This window comes from Phacochoerus africanus, chromosome 13, assembly GCF_016906955.1.
Source record: "Phacochoerus africanus isolate WHEZ1 chromosome 13, ROS_Pafr_v1, whole genome shotgun sequence".
NCBI classification, from domain to species: Eukaryota; Metazoa; Chordata; class Mammalia; order Artiodactyla; family Suidae; genus Phacochoerus; species Phacochoerus africanus.
In genome coordinates this window covers 4,894,174-4,919,845 of record NC_062556.1, presented here as the reverse complement: position 1 = coordinate 4,919,845, position 25,672 = coordinate 4,894,174, and the positions used below count along the sequence as shown (strand labels likewise).

At 49.3% G+C, this 25,672-nt stretch overlaps 1 long non-coding RNA gene and 1 pseudogene across 1 annotated transcript in view; both read right to left on the bottom strand.

Annotated features, from left to right (window-relative positions):
• Positions 1-20,744: 20,744 nt before the first annotated feature.
• LOC125113514 (60S ribosomal protein L22-like) lies at positions 20,745-21,561 on the bottom strand (annotated as a pseudogene).
• Positions 21,562-22,121: 560 nt separating this feature from the next.
• The window catches only part of LOC125113170 (uncharacterized), a 4,902-nt gene continuing 1,351 nt past the window's right edge, over positions 22,122-25,672 (bottom strand). The window contains exons 2-3 of the long non-coding RNA XR_007131374.1: positions 25,417-25,503; positions 22,122-23,116 (exon numbers count right to left, since the gene is read on the bottom strand). This is a non-coding gene — a long non-coding RNA (uncharacterized LOC125113170). The remainder of the gene's footprint in view (positions 23,117-25,416; positions 25,504-25,672) is intronic.

The following is a 25,672-nucleotide window of genomic DNA, read 5'->3' as shown; positions in this document are numbered from 1 at the left end:
ATATTTTCACTGGTTATTTTTCTTCTTTTCTTTCTTATCTCTCTTCATGAAAGTCCTAATATTTAAGTCTTGGTTACTCTGGATTCAAATTTTATTCCTTCTTATGATTGCCATTGCTTTTCCTCTAATTCACAGATGCCCTTTTCAGGTGAATTACAAATCAGGGTGTCTCTGCAGGTGGGGTTTAGGGTTTTTTTGTTCTCCTTTTTTGAGAGAGGTGTCTATTCCCCCCCCAAAAAAAAATGCTGTATCATATTCACAAAATAAAATGCACACTTTAAAATTTTAACTTTTAAAGTATACAGTTCAGTTGTAACAAATGTATACTTATAACCCACAGAGCCACGCAATCGAGATGTAAAAACACCTCCAGCATCTCGAAAGTTCTTTGCACCTCTTCCCTGGCGTTCACGGCCCCTCCCCGGAAACCACTGGGAAGAAGAGTAAAGCAGCCACACAAACTCTCCCCAGTGACTCTCCTGACCATGGCTTATGGTGGCTCGTTTTCGTGTTTCACATAAATTAAACCACAGTCTATGTACTTTTTTTTTTCTTTGTTTTTTTAGGGCCACACATGGCATATGGAGGTTCCCAGGCTAGGGGTCCAATCGGAGCTACAGCTGCCAGTCTACACCACAGCCACACCAACACCAGATCCAAGCCATGTCTTCAACCTACACCACAGCTCACGGCAACGCCGGATCCTTAACCCACTGAGCGGGACCAGGGATCAAACCTGCATCCTCACCAACACTATGTCGGGTTCTTAACCCGATGAGCCACAACAGAAACTCCCTAGGCTGTGTAAACTTTCGTGTCTGGTTTCTTCAGCTCAACACACAGTGAGAAAGCTGTGACATCAGTGACATTGTCCTGCAGGGCCATGTCCCTCTCTTCTGCTCTGTCACCTTGTCTCTACCCCAACCTCAGGTATTGACTTCATGTGCTATTTCTCCCAGGCTTCATCTAAGCTGTTCATTAATTCCTCTGAAAATATTGCCTGACGATTACTTAAGAATTAGCCAAGGGTACTTTTATAGAAGTAAAATTTAAAAAAAAGTTTTTTTCTGACTCCAGAAGCAATATAGGAGCCCATAGACTTTATGAAAAAATATAGAAAAGAAACTAAATTCCAACTTCCCAGATATAATCTCTTTTAACGTCACGGTGATAGGGTGCAATCTTTTTTTTTTTCCCCCAATACATGTGTGCACAAGCTCTCTGTGTGTTTTCATAGCTGAGGTTATATCTGGCTTGTGGTTCTGAACCATCGCTTTCGTTACGTCAGAAACAAAGGCTCTTCAAAATCAGAAAATCCCTACCCCCCAACCCAGAGCATGAAATTAATTCAATTTAACACCCGCTGATTGAGTATCCTGCGTCTGCCCACCAAGAGCAGGGGTCGCACTGGTACAAAGAACCCACGGCTTTGGGGACAGGCTCTGGGCACCACATACAAGATCCAGGAGTGGCCCGTGTGTGCATACAAATCAGGTGACAAACTGTGAAAATGTGGCATTTAGGGGAAGTGGGCAGCAGCAGAGGAGGGCAGCCCCTGCCCCCTGCTGCCTTACCTGGCAGAGAAACAAAACACGCTCTCCCAGAAAAGAAGGTGGTGGTGGGAACCTGCCCTCCAGCCCTCTCTCTCCAGCCCAGAATAAACCCTCCGCCTGGAGGAGACGGGTGCTCGGTGCTAAGTGTCTTTTGCAATGAGCACATCTTCTGTCCAATTCATCCTTACCTCACCCATTGCCAGGGTGACACAGAGCATCTCAAGGAGCACGCGGCAGGTGGGATGCAGAACGCCCTCGAGATTCTGGGCTTCTTCATCCAGGACTAGTTAATCTTGGTTTTATTTTGTCCTTTACCAAAAAATAAAGCTTCCTGGATGTGGCTATAGTGGGTAAGAATAGATAGCAGCCAGTGGCAACAGCCTCAAAACCCTACCTCCCTCACAAAGACGCGGTGCATTCTCCATCCCTGTTGAGCTTTCCCAGCCTGCAAAATGTTTCCGAGGAGAGAGGCTAAGGGATTATGGTAATGAAAAGCTGCATAAATACTCAAAACGATTTGCATAGAAGGAACCTGACCCTGACCGGCTGATACTTGAAGAGGAAGCCCCCCGGGGGGGGGGGAGGAAGATGCCCCCATAACCAGGCTGCCTTTGTCAGCCCAGGATCTGAAAGAAGTGCCTCAACCTAGGGACACAAGCTCAGGGGTTCTCCCTCACTGGCCAAGACCCAGGCTTGCAAGCTCCACACCGGGTTTGCAATCGCAATCCTCCTTCTGCAGTCGGCAGGGCTGGGTGTTGGTAAGGAGGTTTGCTCTCCCCCAGGGTACAGGCTCTGTGAGGGGTGGGCGTGCACATGCGCCTGGCTCCCTGCTGAGCACAGTGCCGCAGCCACTGGTGACTCTGCACAATCACCTGGCCTTCCGCAGAGCGGGAGGAGGTCGATAGGCAAGTTGGCGAATTCTCAGGAGGACTTCCAGCTGCTGCCCCACAGGCTTGTTCCCACTAACCTCAGCATCATGGCTGAGAAGACCCCACAGAGGAGCTGCTCAGGGGAGGAGGTGGGGGTTCAGGGTCGCAAAGAGGGCTCTGGACCACACAAGGTGCCCAGCGCCTCAGAACCCTCCCCCTCTTCCCTCTGTATGTGGAGCAGGACAACTGGGGCACCTAGAGGGGCTAGAGAGTTCTGACCCTCAGCCCCTCCAGGCTGGACTTGTGTCAAAGAAAAGGAGGGCAGCGGCACTGCAGAGCCCCTGCTGCGTGCTTGGCACTGAGCTGGTGCTTCACTCCCTTCACTCTCCCAGCAAACAGGCTGCGTTGATGCAAAGGCCCTGAGACAGAGGAGGAAGCTGACACCCAGGAAAGCGGGAGCCCCGCTCAGGGTCAGCAGAGGGATGTGAACTCCAAACTTCCACCCTGTGCTCCTTCTAGCACTCCTCCCTCCCTCCCTCCTTCCTCTCTCCCTCCATTCCCACCCTCCCCTCCTCCCCTCCCCCTCCCTCCTTCATTAACATTTGTTATTAATAGCAGCGGTCAGCATTCCAGAAGCAATGTCCAGCTGCAGAAACAGGCCTCACACACACAGGAGCAGATGTCCAAGGCCGGGTGTACACGGCCCCGGTGGGGGGGCGGGGGCGGGGATGCATGGGGCTGCTCCCGAGGGTAACTGCCCTCCTGATCTGGGCCCTCCAAGCAGAGACCTGCAGGGTGAGTGGCCCAGGCTGTCAAGGGTGGGGACAGCTTCCCCGGCTCAGGGCCCACCAGGCGCCCAGAGATGATGCCCCGAGAGGAGGGGAGGACAAGCCTGCAGGGAGCACAGCCCGGCCTCCCCGGTGGAGGCTGGGGCTTAGCCACTTGCAGGGATATAATCAGATTGGTATTTTTCAAAGTAAGATTCTCAACAACACAAATGTCCACCCATGGATGAATCAATACACAAAATCTGGTCTCTTCAAACAATGGAATATTTTTCAGCCTTGAAAGGGGAAGACTAGAGGACACATGCTACACCATGTGTCACTTTGAGTGAAATAAGCCAGTCGCAAAAAGAAGAGCAGTGTATGAGTCCACTTGTATGAGATACACTGACCAGTAAATTCAGAGAGAACATACACTGGTGGTTGCCTGGGGAGGGGGATAATGGTGAGTTTGTGTTTAATGGGCACAGGATTTTTAATTGGGGAAGCAGAAAAATTCTTTCTCAAGATTGTTTTGGCTAGGAGTTCCCATCGTGGCTCAGCAGAAATGAATCTGACTAGCATCCATGAGGACACAGGTTCGATCCCTGGCATCACTCAGTGGGTTAAGCATCTAGCGTTGCCATGAGCTGTGGTGTAGGTCACAGACGCAGCTCAGATCCCACATTCCTGTGGCTACGGTGTAGGCCGGCAGCTGTCGCTCCAATTGGACCCCTAGCCTGGGAACCTCCATATGCCGTGGGTGCAGCCTTAAAAAAAAAAAAGATTGTTTTGGCTATTTGGGATCTTTTGTGTTTCCATAACAAATTTTAAAATTCCTTGTTCTAGTCCTGTGAAAAATACTATCAGTACTTTGATAGAGATGCACTGAATCTGTAGACTGCCTTGAGCAGTAAAGTCATTTTGACAGTATTGATTCTTCCAATCCAGGAACATGGTAATCTTTCCATCTGTTTGTGTAGTCTTGATTTCTTTCATCAGTGTCTAACAGGTTTTTTTTCAGCTGCTCCGTGAATTTTATTACATTTATAATTGTACTATGGTCATCACAACCAAATTTTACAGCACTTCCACTCCAAATCCCCAATGCACCCCCCCACCCCCCATACAGTTTTTAGAGCGCAGGTCACTCATGTTCTTTCTGATGTGATGGTAAATGAGGTTGTTTCCTTAATTTCTGTGATAGTTCATTATTCGTGTATCGACATGCAACATATTTCTGTGTATTAATTTTGTATCCTACCACTTTCCCGAAGTCATTGATGAGCTCTAGTAGTTTTCTGGGGGTGTCTTTAGGATTTGCTAAGCACAGGATCATGTCATCTGCAAATAGTAACAGTGTCACCTCTTCCCTTCCAATACGGATTCCTCTTATTTCTTTTTCTTCTCCGATTGCTGTGGCTGGGACTGTAACCACAGAGGGGTTGTGTGGATGGATGCTGGCGATGCTGACACGACAATGTGAGTGCATTGATGCCACGGAGCTGTGCGCTTAAAGTGGTTAAAATGGTAAACCTGACGTTATGTGCGTTTTACCACGCACATAAAAAGAGAGCGTCCTTAGCTGCCAGGCTGAGATTAGATGGGCGGGGGGCGGGGGTGAGAAAGGGGACAGGAGAGCCAGATTGATGCTTATCAGGAGCCTGGGCAGCGATGCCACCACGTTAATGCCCCCGAATAGAAACAGCTCCACCTACAAATGATCAGGGGAACCAGTCTTTGTTTTGTGGAGTGTCTGGCTGGTGTTTGTCCAGCAAAGGCTCTGACACACTCCTGGACACCCTCTTGTACACAGGCTGCTAGTGGCACAGACAAGCGTACTTGGCGCCTTGGCGGCACAGCGGTAGCTGCCTGCACGTCAGCTGGGCCAGTCCTGGGTCTGCCCGTGTCTGCCGTCCTTGACCCATGGGGATGAAAGCAAAAGACAGCGGCCACCATCCCCAGGCAGTCCCCTGGGCGGGTCCCTCCATAGCACTTGGGCTTTGGTCATTTAAATATAAAAATGACAGGTGATGCTGTCTGTGGGCGGGACCCAGCACACAGTGGGCAGATGAGACCTTTGACTCCTTCTCGCTTCACCAGGCATCTTGGGCCTCCATCCAGGAGGAAGACGTCATCTGGGGGCATCTCTTTTCCCTCCTCCCTGCTCCCTACCTTCCAGGTCAAGGTCAGTGGGGCATCCTGTGGTTGCACCTCCCTGGATGCTTCCCCAGGGAGCGGCCCCGGGCTGGCCTCCTGGCTGTGAGGCAGTTACGTAATTAGCAGGAAAGACTGATTTTTAAATACACACAGAAGGCTTGTTCTCCTGGGACAATGTTCTGCCTCATAAACAGCAGGCTTCCAGGGCTTGGCAATTCCTCCCAGGCCTGCATCCACCCTTCAAACAAGCCCAGGAGGCTCCCCTGTTTCCAGAGATGGAAGAAAGGGCAGAAAAGCCCAGATCTAAAAAGTCTGCCTGGAGTTTAAAAAATGAGCAGTCTGCCTCTCTGTCCCTATGTTGGTGGCAGTGAGCAGTTCACTGAATCCAGATCTGTGTTATTTCATAGAGTTGCCTGCCACCTAAACCCAACTGTCTCTGCTTTTCTGAACCATTTCTTCTTTTGTTGATCTTTTATTTTTTGGTGGTGGGGGGAGCATGCTCGAAGCATGTAGAAGTTCTTGGGCCAGGGACTGAACCCATACCACAGCAGCAACCTGAGCCGCTGCAGTGACAACGCTGGATCCTTAACCCCCTGCACCACAGCAGGAACTCCTTGATTAACTATTTTGAATTGAGAACTTCATATGTAATATATATGTATGAACCCAATAGCAAGCACAGAAGATTCTTAGCCATCATCATTAACTTGATTAGTTGATTAATTTTACTCAAACTCCACACTGTTGTTGTTGTTTTTTAAATAGACTTTTTTTCTTTTTCTTTTTACGGTCATAACTGCGGCATATGGAGGTTCCCAGGCTAGGGGTCAAAGCAGAGCTGCAGCTGCCAGCCTGCACCACAGCCACAGCAACACCAGACCCGAGCCACATCTGCGACCTACACTGCAGCTTACGGCAATGCCAGATCCTTAACCCACTGAGCGAGGCCAGGAAGCCACATCCTCTTGGATACGAATCAGGTTCTTAATCCACTGAGCCACAATGGAAACTCCCTTAATAGACTATTTTTTAAAGCAGCGGTAGGTTCACAGCAAAACGGAGCAGAAAGCACAGAGGACCCCCTACTCCCCTGTCCCCACATGGCAGCGCCTCCCCCACTGTCAGCGCCCCCACCGAATCGGAACATTTGTTGCCGCCAATGAAACCACACAGGCCTCGTCACCACCCAAAGCCCAGAGTTCCATCAGGGTGCGCACTGGTGTCGGGCACCCAGGGGGTGTGGCGTGTGCACCGTGACGTGGGGCCACATCCTGGTGTCCCCCGACTGTCATCACTGCCACGCCTGCTCTCTGCTCTCTCCAGGCCTCCCCGCTCCCCCAGCCCCTGGCAAGCCTGCCCCTTCCCCTGCCTCCAGAGTCTGCCTTTTCCAGAGTGCTGGACGTTTGGAACCAACGCCTCGTTGCTTCCCTGACGGACCTTACTCGTGAAGTCAGGAACCACAGTGAAAGGGCAGATCCCAGCTGGCCCCACACGGAGACGCTTACTCATCCCCTTCAAGCTGCAGTGTCCTCGCAGGAAACCAGGCAGCGTGGGGAGCCGAGTCCTGACCTGCCTGGGCAGGGCCCGTGACATCCCTCCCTGCTGTGCGTAAGCTTCTGGAACAGCCTCTGGCACATGGGGGTGCCCATGAATCCAGTGTGGAATGAATTTTGTTTTCATTATTGGGCTTAAAGGTAGGGATTTCTCCAAACATTAAAAATGTTGATTTTGAAACATAAAAACACCCTCCAAAGTCAAATTCTCAATTTCATCATGACTCCCCTTATTTTATCACAAAGACAATCTAGACTCTCCTAATATCTCTCCTTTACCAAAAAGTTTAAAAAGATACAGTGCATGACCATGCAGGATTCCTGTGATGAATTAGATGTCAGGAAGGGGAGGCGTTCCCATCGTTGCACAGCGGAAACGAATCCGACTAGGAACCATGAGGTTGCAGGTTCGATCCCTGGCCTCGCTCTGTGGGTTAAGGATCTGGCGTTGCCGTGACCTGTGGTGTAGGTCACAGACGCAGCTCGGATCCTGGGTTGTTGTGGCTATGGCATAGACCCCTAGCCTGGGAACTTCCATATGCTGCGGGTGTGGCCCTAAAAAGCCAAAAAAAAAAAGGGTGGGGGGGAGTAGTGTTTGCTTAGGGGCTACTGAAGCATGACCACTTTACAAGTGCTGAAAACTGGGAGGAAAAAAAAAAATCATCCAGGCATGGTTACCTAAAGCCCCCTCCCCACACTGATGCTTCACAAAGTAAAGAATCCCCAAGGAAACAATCCCTAGGACCTCAGCAAATAAACGTAACTGTGTATCTTTAAGTAGAAATAAACACTTCAAATAGGTGTGTATTTTTGTTTAGCACCAGTTCCCACCCAAGTTTCACAAGAGTGATTCTGTTGTATCATTTAAGAGAGCAAATTAACTATGCCAGGTGTTGATGTATCATAGTGTAGTAAGCCTATCATTAATTTTTGCTGCATCACATTATTTGTAAGGTGCTTTTTTTCTTTTTTTTTGTTTTTTTTTCCTTTTAGTCCCGCACCCACGGCATAAGGAGGTTCCCGGGCTAGGGGTCAAATCAGGGCTACAGCTGCCGGCCTACATCACAGCCACAGCAATGAGGGATCCAAGCTGCATCTGTGACCTACGCCACAGCTCACGGCAACACCGGATCCTCAACCCACTGACTGAGGCCAGGGATCGAACCCGCAGCCTCATGGTTCTTAGTCGGATTCATTAACTGCTAAGCCATGAAGGGAACTCCTGTAAGTTTTTTAATAATGCTACAATGAACACATTTCAGGCACAGTTTTTTTGCTTGTTGAACACTTTTTCTTTTTTTTCTTTTTTTTTTTGTCTTTTTGCCTTTTCTAGGGCCGCTCCCGCGGCATGTGGAGGTTCCCAGGCTAGGGGCCTAATCGGAGCTGTGGCTGCCAGCCCACGCCAGAGCCACAGCAACGCGGGATCCGAGCCACGTCTGCAACCTACACCACAGCTCACAGCAACGCCGGATCCTCAACCCACTGAGTGAGGCCAGGGATCGAACCTTCAACCCCATGGTTCTTAGTCGGATTTGTTAACCACTGTGCCACGACGGGAACTCCTGAACACTTTTTTTTTTTAGGCTATAAGAGGAGTAGGATTTCTGCTTCAAAGGCTATTTATATCTTTTTAGATTTTGATAACTATTATCTTTTCCCTTTCCTAAAAGAGGCATATTTTCACTTCCTTAATATTAGTCTTATCCCGTAACTTAGCGGCTTCAAATGACCAGCCTTTCACAATTTCCTGTGGTTCTGAGGGCTGATCGGGGCTCAGCTTGGCAGTTCTTACACTGATCTCACTTGGGGTCTCTTATTCGGCTGCAGTCAGAGAACAACTGGGCATGTCCTGAGAATTTGATATTAAATCTCCAGGTTTCTGGCAAATTGCTGAACAAGGCATGGGGAAGAAGACAGAAGGTTCAGGAGTGTGAGAAGGAAAGGCTGCTTTAAGATCAAGCATTTCTGGGAGTTCCCGTCATGGTTCAGTGGTTAACGAATCCGACTAGGAACCATGAGGATGCAGGTTCAATCCCTGGCCTCGATCAGTAGGTCAAGGATCCAGCGTTGCCATGAGCTGTGGTGTAGGTTGCAGATGTGGATCGGATCTGGCTTTGCTGTGGCTGTGGTGTAGGCCAGCGGCTACAGCTCCGATTCAACCCCGAGCCTGGAAACCTCCATATGCCACGGGTGTGTCCCTAAAAAGCAAAAAAGAGAAGAAAAGGAAAAAAAAATCAAGCATTTCCATCTCCATCTTCTCCCCAGCTATGGGTGAAGGATGAGGAGAAAAGTCACTATACGAACCCCAAAACTCAAGATACAATGGCCTTCAAGGGCGTGGAAGTCCTTATTTCATTTATTCCAAGAAGCCTGCTTTAGCTAGAGATGGAGAGGCCTGCAGCTTCTCCGCACAGAGCAGTGGGAGTAGAATGTTTATGTGAAAGCTTTTGTTCGGAGTATGAAGTTAGTAATTACTACTTTCTTTTTTAAATACTACTTCGCAGAGCTAGAGTGTCACCAGTAAGGGAGGCAACCTTGAAACAGAAACCAAAATGTATAAATAGCCCCTCCGAAAGCACCGCAAAGGCTGGGCTGCGACCTCCCCAGAGGAGTCAATATTTCAACTGAGCCTCGGTGCTGCTGCAAACATAATTCTATCTTGTCACCGGCCCCAGCCCCTCACTCCTCCCCACTGTGTCCCCACACGCCACACCTCCTCCCCCCAGCCTCCTCCTGCTTCCACCTCCAAACAACAGAACAGCGGGCACATGAACCACACCAGTGCAAAGCGGATACTCCCAAGCCCTGGCTCCCAGCTGTGAATTTCCAGAAGGAACAGGGGACTTCGCACAGGGCTGTGACTTTAGGAAATCTGCAAAGGCTTAAGAATGTCTTCCAGAGGGTTCCACGTCACCAACGAATCAGAAAACCATCTCTCCAGACACTGGCCTGAAATTCTCCCTGTGAGCAGAATTGTAGGGAGAGAAGAGGGTGGGGACGAGTGCAGGGGAGACAGCGGTCTGGTGGGGAGAGGCAGTGACAGGGACCCCAGATGAGAATGGACCTTGCTCTCAGCCTCGCCACCGCCTCCCAGGCCGAGGTTGAGCAGATTCGAGGATAAGGGTTCTGCTGGAGTGGCCGGGTCATCCGCAGCTTACGGAGACTCAATCCTGCCCAGCCTGCGGCACTCCCTGTAATGTTTCATCACCAAACTGCGAGAGCGGTAATACTGTCGCCTCCCATATACGGGAGACAGTCCAGTGACACACTAAATCCTTCATCTCACTTTGCAGAGGCGTGGGAAAGACAGAGGGTCAGCAGTCTGCCCAAGGTGACAGCGCACAAGTGCCAAGGTCAAGGTCCCAGCCCAGTTTATTTCACTTGGCCCGGCAGCTGCAGCTGTCCTCTGACTGGGAAACACTGGGGGTGAGGGCAGACCACCTCCAGAAAGGCCAGGTGTCCCCGCTTCTAGCGTGGAGATCACACGCTCCCCCTGGAGTCTGTCCTTGTCCCAGCGGACAGCAGCAGCCACCACAGCCACTTACAGAGCAAGCAGGGGTTGGAAGGGCCCACTGTCAAAAACCCACTCTGGAAGCCGCGTTCTGGAAGGGATGCTGTTTCCCCTGCTGCCTTGACCTGGGGCCCAGCTGCCGGGTGACAGCAGTCACAAAGGCAACACCCACTTCCTCAACTACTATCCCCAACGCCCGTCAGGGTCCTTGGCCCCCACTCACCCTCAGGTGGGTACAGAGGGGCTGGGGGTGCAGGGCTGAATCCACGCTGTGGACTGAAGTCCCCATGTGTGCTGGGTAGGCGGCGCCAGGGGAAACTATCCTACCCAGATTAGGACGGCAGTGTAGACAGCTGGTGTAGACAACTTCCCCTTCCCTCCAGGAGGGCTGGCGGGACCTTTCTCCACCTGGACTCGGAATGCCCCTGTTTGGGGTCCTCCCTGTCCTTCACCACCCATGTGGCCACCCTGTTGGGGGCCACTCCCCATGGGGAGCCACTCCCCATCAGCGTCTCAGACTCTGGTGAAACCGTGGGCCACTCTGCTCAGTATGGGCAGCGGGGTGCTTGTTTTCTGCCCCCACCGGGGAGTGTGAGGGCAGGGTGGGGGCTGCAGCACCCACAGTACCTCACGTGGAGCAGATGCCGGAGAAACAGTTACCCAGTTTAATTACACTTGCAGGTCAGTTTCCAGAGTCTGGCTTTGAAAAGTCCCTCCCATGCCAAGCCATCCTGTTTGCACAACAGGTGAACAGAGGTGAAGGCTCACAAAGAAAAAAGGTCAAGGTCGGCCCCCCTGGGGCGCAGGAGCCCTTGGGCCCCTCCCCAACCTCCCTGCCCCCTCTCTCGGTCACTTCCCTCCGGGGGCTTCTGCTGGTGAACGTTATCAAGCTCTGAGGATCCCGAAATTACCAATTCAGGCTTCCCGTTTAGGGGGAAACCAGACATGAAACATCTCACCCTGCGTCGCAAGAGTGCCTGGAGGAGGCTGACAGGAGGCCAAGGATGGAGACGAGACTTACCGCGCGGAGGGCGGGGGGCTTCGCTTGAGAGCCTGGGAGGATGATGGAGGAGCAGGCCCGGCCTCAAGGGCAGAGGCTGGAGGGCCGGAAGCACCGACTGGATGCGAAGAGCGAGTGGGAGGAAGGCTGCAGAAGCCCAGGTGAAGCTGCGGCATCGCCGCGGGGAGCCCCACTACGCTCCGGGCGGAGGGTCCTCCAGGGGGCATTTGAACAGCACCTTGAAAGATGAGAAAGGCCTCATTAAAAGGGACCTGCTCTGCTTAAGGAAAGCATCTGTGTTATCCTCCCGACCTAGTGATGGGCCCCTTCCAGAACAGTCCACAAATATTTGTTGAAGAATGAATTAAAAAACAAACAAACAAAAAAACCCTAAAACAGAGCTTCTCAAACCTTGGAGCGCATCGAAATCACCTGGAGGGCTTGTCAGGCAAGGCGCCTGGGCTCCGGCCCACAATCAGCCTCTGAGAACAGACCTTGAAAGGACTTTTCTAACAAACCTCCAGGGGATGCTGGTACTGCTAGTCCGCAGGTTCCACTTGTTTACCAAGCTTATCTCCCCCGTTTATGTGCAGCAGACTGAGGACTCTCAGAGATGAGCATTTTGGGGGGACATGGCATCAGACGATGAATAATAGCTTACATTTCCATATATATATATTTTTTGTCTTTTTGTCTTTTCTAGGACCGCTCCCATGGCATACGGAGGTTCCCAGGCTAGGGGTCGAATCGGAGCTGTGGTCACCAGCCTACACCAGAGCCACAGCAACGCGGGATCCGAGCCGCGTCTGCAACCTACACCACAGCTCACGGCAACGCCGGATCGTTAACCCACTGAGCGAGGCCAGGGACCGAACCCGCAACCTCATGGTTCCCAGTCTGATTCGTTAACCCCTGCGCCACGATGGGTACTCCCTACATTTCAGTATTGCTGGATGGTTTCCAAAGGCTTTTCCTTTATCTTGTGTGAGCCTCGGCCGTCGGTGATGTGACCCCCGTCTTAAGCATGAAGACGCAGGTGTGCAGAGAGTGGAAGCCAATCGCTCAAGGATGCACAGGAGGTCAAACGCGGAGTTAGGAAATAAATCCGGGTCCCCTGCTCTCGCAGTGGCTCTGTCCTCCACGTGGGCAACAAAGAATTGTTGGGGGGAAAAGTATACACTAGTATAAATACTCCTTTCTAGCAGACGACTTCTAGGGTCACCTCCCAGCCGTGTTTCTGAGAAGTGAAGGAAGCTCTGGGATTATAACTCACTTTACGTAAGACCTAGGTATATATGTGACTGGACAATAAATCACTATTATTAGTATTATTATTACATAAATAACATAGCACAATATCATTTGAACTCTCATGGATAGCAGCATGAACTCTGGAAGCAGACCTCCTAGGTTCTAATCCCGGCTCCACTGTTGATGAGCTGTGAGACCCCGGGCAAGTTACTTAACCTCTCTTGTCTCAGATTCCTTATTTATGAAAGAATACATAAGAACAATAATAGTACTTAATTAGAGAGTTTTTATGAGAACTAAATGAGACAATAGATGTTAACACGTTTAGAAGCGGGGCTGGTATACACGGTAAGCAGTATACATACGTACATGTGTTATGTCATTATTACCAGAGCCCCGAGGCTGTTTAGCCTTCAGGCCAGGGTCAAGTGCGATCTGCAGGAGACCTTAATTCAGGCCAGGACTCCTGGGTGTCGAGGCTCAGTCTTCTGACCTAGAATTCTCTTTCTAAAAACAAGACAGTGGAGTTCCCATCATGGCTCAGCGGACACAAATACCACTAGGAACCCATGAGGTTGCGGGTTCGATCCCTGGCCTAAATCAGTGGGTTGAGGACCCAGTGTTGCCGTGAGCTGTGGTGTAGGTCACAGATGCGGCTCGGATACCGCGTTGCTGAGGCTGGGGTATAGGCCGGCAGCTGTAGCTCCTTAGATCTCTGGCCTGGGAACTTCCATATGCTGCAAGTGCGGCTAGAAAAAGCCAAAAAAAAAAAAAAAAAAAAAGACAGAAACCCTCCATCAGTTAAGGCCTGTGAGGCGGCAGCCTCAAAAAGGAGCACCCCAGAGGAATTCACAGAGCACCTCGAAACCTGCCCTGGTGCCCTGGTGCCCTGGTGGTGGAGGCAGAAAAAGCCCAAGGCCCCTGGAGAAGCAGGCCCAGATGCCAGAAGGAGCAGGATGGGAGATGCCGGGTGGTCCTTACTGGCTGAGCCCAACTTGCTGGCACTCACTCCCTTCTCCACGTGGACATGTGGCTGGGTCACCTGGGCTGGGGCCAAGTCACAGTGTCGTTTCCAGAAAGGAGCAGAAGCTGCACGAGAGATGGCCGGTAAGCGCAGCACCAGGCCCAGTGCTGTCCCTAGGCCTCCGCTGGTCTGAGCGGTGGGGGCAGGGGAGGGGGCATTCACTGCAGGTGCTGGGCTTGGAAGTCGCTTCCCAGGGCCCTCTGACCCCTGTGAACGCCCTTTGTCCCTGCCCTTTTATCCCACTGCCTGTGCTTGGCTGACAGTCCCTTCTGTGGTCAGAGACCTTCCTGCACGGATTTTTCATATGCAGCTTTGCTAACGGTTGTGTGTGCTGCCCCCCTCTGGAAGCCCACGTGTCCTTTGTCGTGGAATTAGGGACACAATTCACCAAACCACTGAGCTCCTGTCCTCCGAGGCCTGACTCCCTTTGGGCACAGCCTCCTCAGGGCACAGCAGTAACACAGCCACTGAAACTCTCCAACCACTGAGACCAGACTCTCCCTAAAGAATCTGAAGACAGTGGAGATTCTCATGGGCTCCGTAGGACTAACTTCCAGACGCAGCTTCTACACTTTGGCACTTTGGTCACTCAAACACTCTGAATATGAGGGGTCAGCTCTAGCCCGGCCTTCTCTCATCAGAGTATTTTATTTTATTTTGACTTTTTAGAGCCGCACCTTTGGCATATGGAGGTTCCCAGGCTAGGGGTTGAATCAGAGCTTCAGCCGCTGGCCTACGCCACAGCCACAGCAACACCAGATCCAAGCCCCATCTGCAAGCTACACCACAGCTCACCGCAATGCCGGATTCATATCCTCAATCCACTGAGCAAAGCCAGGGATCGAACCTGCGTCCTCATGGATCCTAGTTAGATTCATTTCCATTGAGTCACGATGGGAACTCCGCATGAGAGTATTTCAGACAGTTATTGGCAAAAACCAGACATCTCTGTTCTCGTGGAATAATAAGTGTTACTGTTTATATACAGGTTAATTTATAAAAGAAATCTTATTTACACGCAAGCTGAATTTATAAACCATCTCTCACTGAACCTGATTCAAACTCTGATTTTCTGATGCAAAATTAACCTGTATTTTTTTTTTTTTTTTTTGGCTGAGTCTGGGACCTGCAGAAGTTCCCAGACCAGGGATCGAACCTGCACCACAGCAGCAACCCGAGTCCCAGCAGTGACAACACCAGATCCTTAACTTCGAGGCCACCTCAGAACTTTAGCTGTATTTTAACTTTCATTTTACATAATAAAATATTCTGTCAACAGTAACCAAATGATACTTTCAAGTTGTGATAGTTTTTAAGCATAAACTTCATGAAAATGCTGCTAAAACTGTATGTCGTAATGGCTACGGTGAAAGTATACAGTCTGAGCACCCTCAAGTCCATGGAATTCTGACTCACTGGGGAAAATAAACTCATTTCTATCTAACACCACATAAATACAAGCTTCTTTTTTGTATAATCATAATTTTAAGAAAGTTAAAATGTAGTTCATATTTAGCATCCCACTGAGCATTTTACGGGTCACTGAGATGAAACAGACGCAATGCTGAAAAGAAATGTGGTAAAATGATGGTCTTTTTATATCGTAAGATTTTCCTAGAAGTGGTTTAAGTATTATTACAACGATGTTTCCTTTGGCTTTTAGAAAGTAGACTTATTGAGATATAATGTCAATACATACCATGAAATTTACATACTACTACAATTCAACCAGTTTTAGTAAATTTATAGAGTTGTGCAACCATCACTGCAAACTAACTTTAGACCCCTTCCACCACTGTTAAAAACAAACAAACAAACAAACAAAAAAACCTCTTTCCTTTTTTCTTTCTTCTTTTTTTTTTTTTGTCCTTTTAGGGCTGCACCCATGGCCTATGGAGGTTCCCAGGCTAGGGGTCCAATTGGAGCCACAGTTGCCGGCCTACACCACAGCCACAGCAATGCCAGATCTCAGCTGTGTCTGTGACCCACACCACAGCTCACGGCAATGCCGGATCCCTAACCCACTGAGCGAGGCTGGGGATTGAACCTGCATCCTCATGGATCCTAGTCAGGTTCATTTCCACTGAGCCACAGCAAGAACTCCCCAAACCTTCTTTTCTATTTACAATTATTCCCCATTCCCACCCCCCACTCTAAGCAACCACTATCTACTTTTTGTCTCAGTATATATTTCGTTTGAAAATATTTCTTATAAATGGAAAAATCTTACATGTTCTTTCACGATTGGCTTCTTTCACTGACAAGAATGCTTCTCAGGTTTCCAAGGAGCCAAACCAGCTCACCTGCCACCTGCCCCTGGGTCTGTCCTCCTGCTCAGCCTCACTGGTCCAGTGTCCACCCCAGGCTCTCCTGACCTCCTACCCAGGCAGAATCTCCGCTGTCCTGTTTCCTTCTCTGACCCTGTCACATTCACAGTGTGAATGTGTTTCTCAGTCTGGCTGTGCCCTTCCTCCGTGCCAGCACCTTTGCCTGGGAAAGCAGGTGTCCCCCTCCTGAGAGCCCCCTGGCCACAGCTGGGGTGAACAGGAAGCAGGCAAGGTCGGGCCTAACCAAGTTTGGGGTAAGATGCCACCCACGTTGTGCCAACTGTAACTGAGCAGCAATCTCAGCCCAACTCAAGAAAGCAAGTGAGCTAGAGGCCAGTTACAAAAGGCACAACTTCAAGTCCATTCCAATTTATAAACAACAAAGTAGGTAAAATTGGTGGGAATTTTTGCAACTTAAACCAGTACGAGTGTAAAAGCCTCACCCACACTGGCATGTCCTGACCTGATGGTCAAATGTGAAAGGGAGCTCTAGAAACTGTCAAAGGCTGTGCGTGAGAGCCTATAACGAGGCATCGAAACTTGAGCTGCTCATCCTGTCTTCATTAGTCACCATTATTCTGTCGCATGTTCTCACAGTGATAAAGATGCAGTAAGAATTACACGTGGATCTGCTGTTGCATTTCTGTTTTTTACTGCGAGCGTTAACACCACAACATTTGAACACAGCAGTCATAAAAATCCTTCTATCATCTTCAAAGAATTAAAGAAGTGGTTAGACTGGGTGTTCTACTTCATTGTGAACTCTCTGTCTTGAAGGCAGCGGGGTCAGCCCCGTGTTACAGATATGTGATCATTTGATAACCCTTTGACAGTTCTTACTACGATTATATGGAATGTAGGTTGCAGTTATAGAGTCTACAACATGCTTATTCATCCAAGAGAATCCACAGACCTAGCTGTTACTCCTTTATAGGCACCGACTTTCTCTGTGATTTTTTTCATCAACTATTTAGACTTTCTGTGCTTCTAATTCAGTAATTGTAAATTACTACAGTAGTAGGCATGTGACTTAGAAGTTTGTTTCAACAGAATATGCCAACCTCAGAGAGCTTCCTGAATAGAAAGTTTCCTTCTAAAACGGTAATGCAACACCTAGTGCTCTCCCACTAAGTACTGTTAACTCCAAGGCAGCAGAGGAAAGCAAAACCTGCAGAAGACACGAAATCTTGCACCAGGGCTCCTGTAGTTTATTCAGAGAAAGTCGGCTATCTCTAACTCCGTTTGAAAGGGCTTAGCTGGGTGTTTCACAGCCTACAACTGTTCAACAAACGATGCGCCTTAAGGAAATGCGGCCCCGGGCGGCCACCTGGACCACATCATCAGCAAAGGCGCAGCCCCTGCCTTAGAGGCGCTGACACTGCAGAGGGCGGGATGTGCCAACAGTCACGTTACATTAGCAGTCAGAGAAAAGCCACTGCCGCAGAATACGCGTGGGTAAAATGACAGCGTTGGAAGAAGGGGAAAACTCATCCGCTTGGGCTCAGAGAAGGCTTCATGAGGAGGTGGTACTTGGGCTGGGTTCCAGGCAGGAGGTGGAGCAGCAACAGAGGCAGAAGAGCACAGACACGGTTAGGGAATAGCAGAGGTGGGTGAAGAGCGGTCAAGCTGGAAAGACATCTGATTCAATCAGAAGAGTTACTCCAAGAAAATCCACCAATCAACAGAGAGTTACCACAAGAAAATCCACCAATCAAGAGAGTTACCACAAGAAAATCCACCAATCAACAGAGAGTTACCACAAGAAAATCCACCAATCAACAGAGAGTTACCACAAGAAAATCCACCTAAGAGTTATCCGAAGACAGGAAATAAAGCCCAGAGGGTCACAGGAGGTGGAGTTAGAAGGCCGGGGATGAAGGCTCCCACCCCATCTTCACAGGGGCCCACAGCCCGGCGTCTGTGCGCGTCTAGTTCATGGTCCTGCTTCTCTGTAGACCAACTCATCCGCGTGGAGAACTCCAGCGAGCACGCGGCATTGGCTTGTATCGTGAAATCAAGTTTATAGACTTTTTAGTTGAAGTGCATGTTGGTGAAGAGTCGGTTCAGCTGCAGCATAGGAGCTTGCTCATTCCTCTCTCACAGTCGGGAATCAGGAGGCCCGGGTGCCACCCCGTCAGGAGCCATGTTCCACTTACAACGGTTTCCAGTCTCATGCTCCAGGACCCGCTCCAGGTGTCATATCTACCTTTGGGCCAGCAGAAAGGAGGAGGGGGTGAAGAGTACACCCGCCTCCTGCAAGAACTTTCTGGAAGTTGCACATAACAGCTACTTATTTAGGGTGGCCGAGTGATATGTCACTTAAACTGGAATACTTGGAGGTCCCTGGTGGCCTAGCAGTTAAGGATCCTGCATTGCCACTGCTGTGGCTCAGGTCGCTAGATGTGCAGGTTTGATCCCAGGCCTGGGAACTTCTGCATGCCATGGTTATGGCCAAAATAAATAAAATAAAGTAAAATAATAATAAAATTGAAAACCGGACTCTAATAAGAAAGAGGATGCTATTAATAATTGTACCAGGGTAACAGGCACAAACTAGCACTTTCCCAGGACTCATCGGGAATAAATATATGTATGTACACACACACACACACACACACACACACACACACACACACAGTCCACTGGCCAGAAGGTGAGCATGCAGCCATGTCCATCTATAAGGAAGGTCACACATACTGTCTACTCTGGGCAGCTGTGTGCTAAGACCCGGGAGGAGGAGGATGGGTATTCAATTAGTATCTCTGTCCTACGTACCCTCTGACACCCAAGGAGTCTCCCAGTTTGACTCTGCAGACTGTCTCAGCGTGTCGACTGGTTTCCTGTGTCGGGCTTCTGCCCTGGTCCCACCGGCTATGAACAAGAGAGGTCACAGGGGCAGGTTCAGCTCCCCTCTTGGGGGGTGTCCAGGAGCGAAGCCTGTGAAAGCGGCCTGGGCAGAGCAGGCAAAGTGACTTGTCAGCTACCACAGGCTACAGATGCCCCTCGGAGGGTGATGGATGCTGGAGTGCAGCATTACAAGCCCATCTGGCAGGCAGGCAGGCCGTGGAAAACGTTCTGCCAGCAAGGCAATGGTGTGAATGGAGCTTCATGGAAGCAAAGTTATCCTGGCCGCTGGCTGTAGGCTGATGTGGAATCAGATGGGATGGAAAGATACAGGCCCCCTTAAGCCACGCCTGCATTAGGCTAGGTGAGACTGAACTTGACCCTGAGCCTAACTTTAGGAGGCAGAGGGAACTAATAAAGCTAGGTAGGCACCTATAGCAGCAAGGGGTAGCAGGCAATATAATGGCAAGAGAGGAGTAAGAAAATCTATAAAAAGGAGAATCACAAATTCAAAAATCATGACCGTTGGGGCCACACAGTGTAGTGACATTGAGTACAACGTGACTGTTTTAGATGCCACCTGTGATAGTGTGTAGTCCTGATATTCCCATTATTTTTTTTGTTTTTATGGCCACAACCATGGCACATGGAGGTTCCCAGGCTAGGGGTCGAATCTGAGCTGTGGCCGCTGGCCACAGCCACGCCAGATCTGAGCTGCATCTGCGATCTATACCACAGCTCATGACAATGCCCGATCCTTAACCCAATGAGCGGGGCCAGGGATCGAACCTGCAACCTCATGGTTCCTAGTCAGATTTGTTTGTTTCTGCTGAGCCATGGTGGGAACTCCGATACTCCCGTTCTTAAAAACAGTATTCATTACACCCCGTTTCAGAAAGCAAGAACATTTGGAATACATTGTAGAAAATACTTGTCCTCAAAATGGTAAGTTTTGTGTTCACTTGAGAGGTAAGCTCAGGCATCTGGAAGATTCTCTTATCCAAAAAAATCTAATTTCCCAAATAATAATTAAAGTAGGCCTCACCACACCGGAAACCGTCAGGCTATCAAACGCATATTACAGAACCGCACCTGGATACGCAGGTTCCATTTACCTGCTGAGCATCAGATAGAATTCGAAGCTCCAGAAACCCAAGCTCAGCATTTTAAAACATCCAGCCTCGGAGTTCCCGTCGTGGCTCAGTGGTTAAGGAATCTGACTAGGAACCATGAGGTTGTGGGTTCGATCCCTGACCTCGCTCAGTGGGTTAAGGATCTGGCGTTGCCCTGAGCTGTGGTGTGGGTCACAGATGCGGCTCGAATCCCACGTTGCTGTGGCTGTGGTGTAGGCTGGCGGCTACAGCTCTGATTAGACCCCTAACCTGTGAACCTCCATATGCCGCGGGAGTGGCCCCAGAAAAGGTGAAAAGACAAAACAAACAAGTTAACAAACAAAAGTCCAGCCTCTTGTTAATGGCAGTAATGTGGGTTCATAATACGTGAGGTCTGTGTGTCATGCGGGACACTCATCCTCAGTCCTGGGCGATCACACCTGTTGAAAGGGGTGGGTTTCAAACTCTCCTTTGAAAGACCAATTTGTGCAGCAGTCAGTCCTTGAATGACAAACACCGACTAAAGAGAGACGCCAGTATAAAAGGGCATGTACCGAACCTGTGGCCATCTTTTTCCTTTTTTTTTTTTTGTCTTTTTGTCATTTCTAGGACCCCTCCCTCGGCACACGGACGTTCTCAGGCTAGAGGTCTAATCGGATTTGTAGCTGCCAGCCTACACCACAGCCACAGCAACTTGGGATCCAAGCCGAGTCTTCGACCTACACCGCAGCTCACGGCAACACCGGAGGGAATCGAACCTAGTCGGATTCGTTAACCGCTGCGCCACGACGGGAAGTCCTACATTTAACTGTTTTAACCCTCGTCTTCCTCCTCCTCTTCATCTTGATGAATCTGGAAGTAGCGTCACTCATAACTCCCTTTGCTGTTAGCACTGACGTGTAACCAGTCACGTAGGCTATTCTTGTCCAAGTATGTTTTGGTGAGATATCCCACACACCTCCTGGGAAGAGGCACCTCAGAAGTCACGGCAATCTTGCTTCTGCTTCTTTCGATTGTTAGCCCCCTCCTCCAAGAGTCCCAGCTTTTCCATTCACTTTGATTCTTTCCTGAAGAAACCGTTCAAAATGTGGCAGCATCCATGATGCCATCTTCCACCAAGTGTGTGCGATTAAGAGTAAACCTGAGACTCGGCTTCTTTTTTGCCCCCCTTCGCCACAAGCTTTTTCACAGGTGCCATGGCGGCAGCGGAGGCAGAAAACCTGGGGCCGTCTTTTCTGCTCACCTAGAAATACAATAAACCACTTGTTTTGCCTAAACATGAAGAAATACACGTGAGGAAATATAAGAGGAGGAGTCTGGTCATTTTGAGTAACAACTGGAAAGACTGTACCCGAACTGTTGAAAGGAAATACAAAGAAGCTTCTAGAAATCAGAGCCTCCTCATCCGATTGCCGAAGCAGCCCTCCCTTTCTAATAGAGATTTTTTGAAATACCCCTCACAGATTATTTTTGACTTAGCCAAGCAGGGAGTCTATTTTAAAGCTCTCAATCTGAAAGTTATGGAAGCTCTATAAAGTTCTCCACCTGCACCTCTTTTTAGGAACCCAGTTCTTTATCCTCTAAAGGATGAAAACCTCCAGCATATAAAAACTTTGTTAAGCTGTCACTATCAATAGGATAAAAAAAAAATAATGGTTGACAAAGAAGAAACAAATTGCATTTTCAAGTAAGTTTTCTTGAAGCTCTTGTTAAAAGCTATAACCTCCGACGTTAACTCAATTTAACCCATTCTGACCCTCGTGGTAACCCTTAACCTTTTTTCTTCTGCTTCCTGAGGCTGCTGGAGAGAACGGCCCCGTCCTTGGAAAAGCGTCCTCTGTCCCACACAAAAGCCCAGCCTTCCCGCTCCCCGTCAGGAGGCCCCAGACCGACCGTGAGGTCAGCACCTGTGCGGAGAAGCAGGTGACAGTGGCCTCGAGCAAGCTGTAAGAGTGTCTGCCCCGCCACTACCACGCTGCAGCTTCAGGCATTCAAGCCACTGCAGTTCAGGTTTTCTTTGTGAAGGCAGACTTTAAACAAATTCTTCTATTGCTGTTCAACTGACTGTAAAATTGGTAGATTTACTGTTGCAAAAAAAAAAAAAGAAAAAAAAAAGAAAGAAAGAAGAAAAACAGAGCTTTCAATTCGCCTTGGGTAAGGTCATGGATGCAGCCCAGGCTGCCAGCAAAACAGCCTTTAAAATCTTTGCGGTGGAACCTAGCAACTTCCAGGGGGAAGCAACCCGACGAGGACAGAAACGTACCTTGGAAAGAGTTTCCCCTACAGCAAACATGTAAAACTCCCCATCTGAGGAAGCTTCCAGGAGGGAATGATTTGCTTTTAGTTCCATTTTCCTCAAAGATGGGAAACAGAGCACAAGTCTGTTTCATCACTAGCACTGTATTTGCTGTCAGTCCTGCCTTCCTTAAAGAGCCTTGTAACCAGATCTGACATGCGTGTTTACAACTTGAGTGTAAAACACGCAATTATTGGTCCTGCTTTGCTCTGACTCACACTGAATCCAACGGTGCGCGTTCCATAATGATTCCTCCAGCCCCTCGTATGGCTGCATGACGTCTTACGACGGTAACGAACATGGTTTTCACTCAGGGTTTCAGAAATGATCAAAGTTCACTGAATCACCCCAAACTTAACATCTTTGAAAGGGAAACATATGGCCCTGTTGTTTTTCCAAAGGAGACTTTCGAACCTATTTTCTGCTTCATTCGGTTGCGCAAGAGACTTTTCACAGAAGATCAATGGCCCTTCCATACATAAATATTCTGTTACTTAGCAGACATGAGAGCTTTTAAAAGAAACTCATCACAATGCCATTCATTTCAGACAAATTTGCTTTGCTCATTCCCGACCGCCACCCTGTTAGAATAATCGGTGCCATCATTTTTGATACACATTTCCTCTGGAGTCTAATGTGATGGGAAGTTTTACGCATGATAAGGAAATTGAAGCATAGTCTGAGAGTCCGTGAAGGGTTTTAACACAGATGTGGTCCCCAGATGTTCCAGCTCTTCTGAGGAACCCAGAGAAGCAGGCGCATGATGGATTTAGGTCATTTCAGATTCTCTCAGTTGCCGGGAACACTGAGACAGCTGCTGATACAGGCTTTCATCTCCTTGCCTGAAATTTCCTTTTTAAAAAAAAAAAAAAAAAAAAAGCTGTCTTTTTGTTTTGATTGCCTTTTTTTTTTTTTTTAACATGCTTAGAATGGATTAATCCCCATTCTGCCTGGGGATGATGGTAGATTCTGTGGGAAGGCTTCCAGCTTTCACGCCTTATGATAGGAGACACGACAACGACGACCATGAGCTATTGGGCTGAGAGCATCCTGCGGAGGTTCTGAGGTTACCCCGCAGTCAGCCACAGCCCCGGGCACCCCTTGCTTCTTGATCCCTTTCAACCAGTTCATAAACGTACGCTCAGAAGAGAATGGACCCTCTGGGTTATTAGACAGCGCTGTGAAGAGAGCGCCGTGGCCAGTTAAGACACCGCCGTCACTGGATTCAGTCTGCCCCGTGTAGGCTCTCCCACGGAATAGACGCCCATCCTTCTGTTCAGCGCAAGGGTCCCGGTGGGAGTTTACAGTCTAATGGAGGAAGGGGAGGGGTATATAAACCAGCTGCAACCCATGAACAACGGCTCAAAGAAAATGCGGAGAATCTGACCCCACAGAGGACTTCAAAATAAACGCTCGTTATCACATTGCCGGATTATCAGATTAGCTTCTAATTTGTGGCTGTCCCTGCGTCATCATGGAGACTCAGCCCAGTGTTAAGAACTTTTAAAGAAATCACCCAGAAGAACACTTTATGGGACAGGTTTTTGGTTTTTTTGTCTTTTTAGGAGGACAGGTGTTTTGAATCTCAATGACCCGAGCCAAGCAACTGACTCCCAGGCCTCCCTCTGCACCAGTGGGGAGAGAGGAGGCAGAATATGCCCATTAATCCTTCGCCAGAGCAAAGCACAGACAGGGGCATTGTGTGGGGAGAGGGGTCACTGGGGGCCAACGAGGAAGCTGAACAAGGAAACCGCCCTGTGGTGGAAAATGTCTAAATTTCCGAGTCACCAGGATTTGAGTCATAACAAGCTACGCTTTTATACGTGGGGCTCTTTACGGGTAGAAACAGTAACAACGGGGAGCGCGCCCTACACTTCGGAGTCCACATGTTCCATCACTTACAGGGGGTTTGTGACCCAGTCAGATTATTACCACATCCCCAAAGCAAGAAGAGTGCCTTAGCAAGCAGAGGCCATAAACACAGGAAGGGGTCCCCAAAGAGCCAGCTGCCTGCTTGACTATCATTTTATTCAAGGGGCTTCCACGTCTGCCCCCACTGGAGCTGAGCCCAAAATGCCCCATCTCATGTCAGCCGGAGGTCAAAGCAGAATTCAAAAGAAGGGATAAAATGCTGCTGCTTCTCTCTCTGAAGGCATGGCTGCTGTGCTCACTCTATTCTGCTCCTCGCCTTCCAGCAACAGCTGAGGTATCTGACAACGGCCATCGAGAAAACGCCCAGATCTACTGTGGCCACACGTACCTTCAAAGAGGGGGAGTTCCCGTCGTGGCGCAGTGGTTAACGAATCCGACTAGGAACCATGAGGTTGCGAGTTCGGTCCCTGCCCTTGCTCAGTGGGTTAACGATCCGGCGTTGCCGTGAGCTGTGGTGTAGGTTGCAGACGCGGCTCAGATCCCGCGTTGCTGTGGCTCTGGCGTAGGCCTGTGGCTACGGCTCCGATTAGACCCCTGGCCTGGGAGCCTCCATATGCCGCGGGAGCGGCCCAAGAAATAGCAAAAAAAAAGACAAAAAAAACCAAAACAAAACAAAGAGGGGCTGCAAAAGGCATAGTGGCAGGTAGCTCTAGTTACCAGTGAAGACTTGATCTTACCAAATTTTAAGCCTTAAGTTGGGTATCAAACTCTTCTATCAGTTTCACCCGTTTCACTTAATATCTTCAGAGACTGGTAACTCCACTGGTTCACTCACTTTGTAAGGGATGCTCAGCATCAAGGGCGCCAACTCTGACACTAGGCTGCCTGGGTTTTTATTCTTGACTCTACCATCTGTATGACCCTGGGCAAATTATGTAACTTGTTCAGGCTTCAGTTCCCTCATCTGTGAAATAGGGTTAATCAGGTTTTCCTGAAGATTAAATGACTTGATGCAACTCCAGGGCTCAGAACAGTGCCTGGCGGCCAGCAGGTAACTTACAAAGGCGAGTAGTTCCCAAGTACCGAGATGGTCACTCTTACCTCTAGATCTACACCAAACAAGCACATCCTGCTATTAAGGAGTATTTGCGGCAGGATAAAATGAATCTCTGATTCTTCTCAACTTGGAAAAGGCCAACATGCAAATACTAACCTTGGCCTTTGAGTCACATCTAGTGTTTTCTGGGTTTACCACTTGGCTGTTTTCAGTTAGTACCTACTTTGCTCGAAGCCATGGATTCGATGAGGAAACGGAAACGTGGTCTTTGCTCTCAAGGAGGTACTTAAGGCTGAACTAGTCTCCTCGTCTGGAATGAAAGAGGTAATGCGTGATTTGAGAAGCTATTTGAGAGCAAAGCGAAGCGTCCCACTGGATTTGCAAGTACCCAACCAGGTAGCTTCATTGGGTCCCCATCACAGATTCCCGCTGTGCCGCTGAGCAACGTCTTGCCGGAGAAGCGGCAAGGGGGGCAGGGG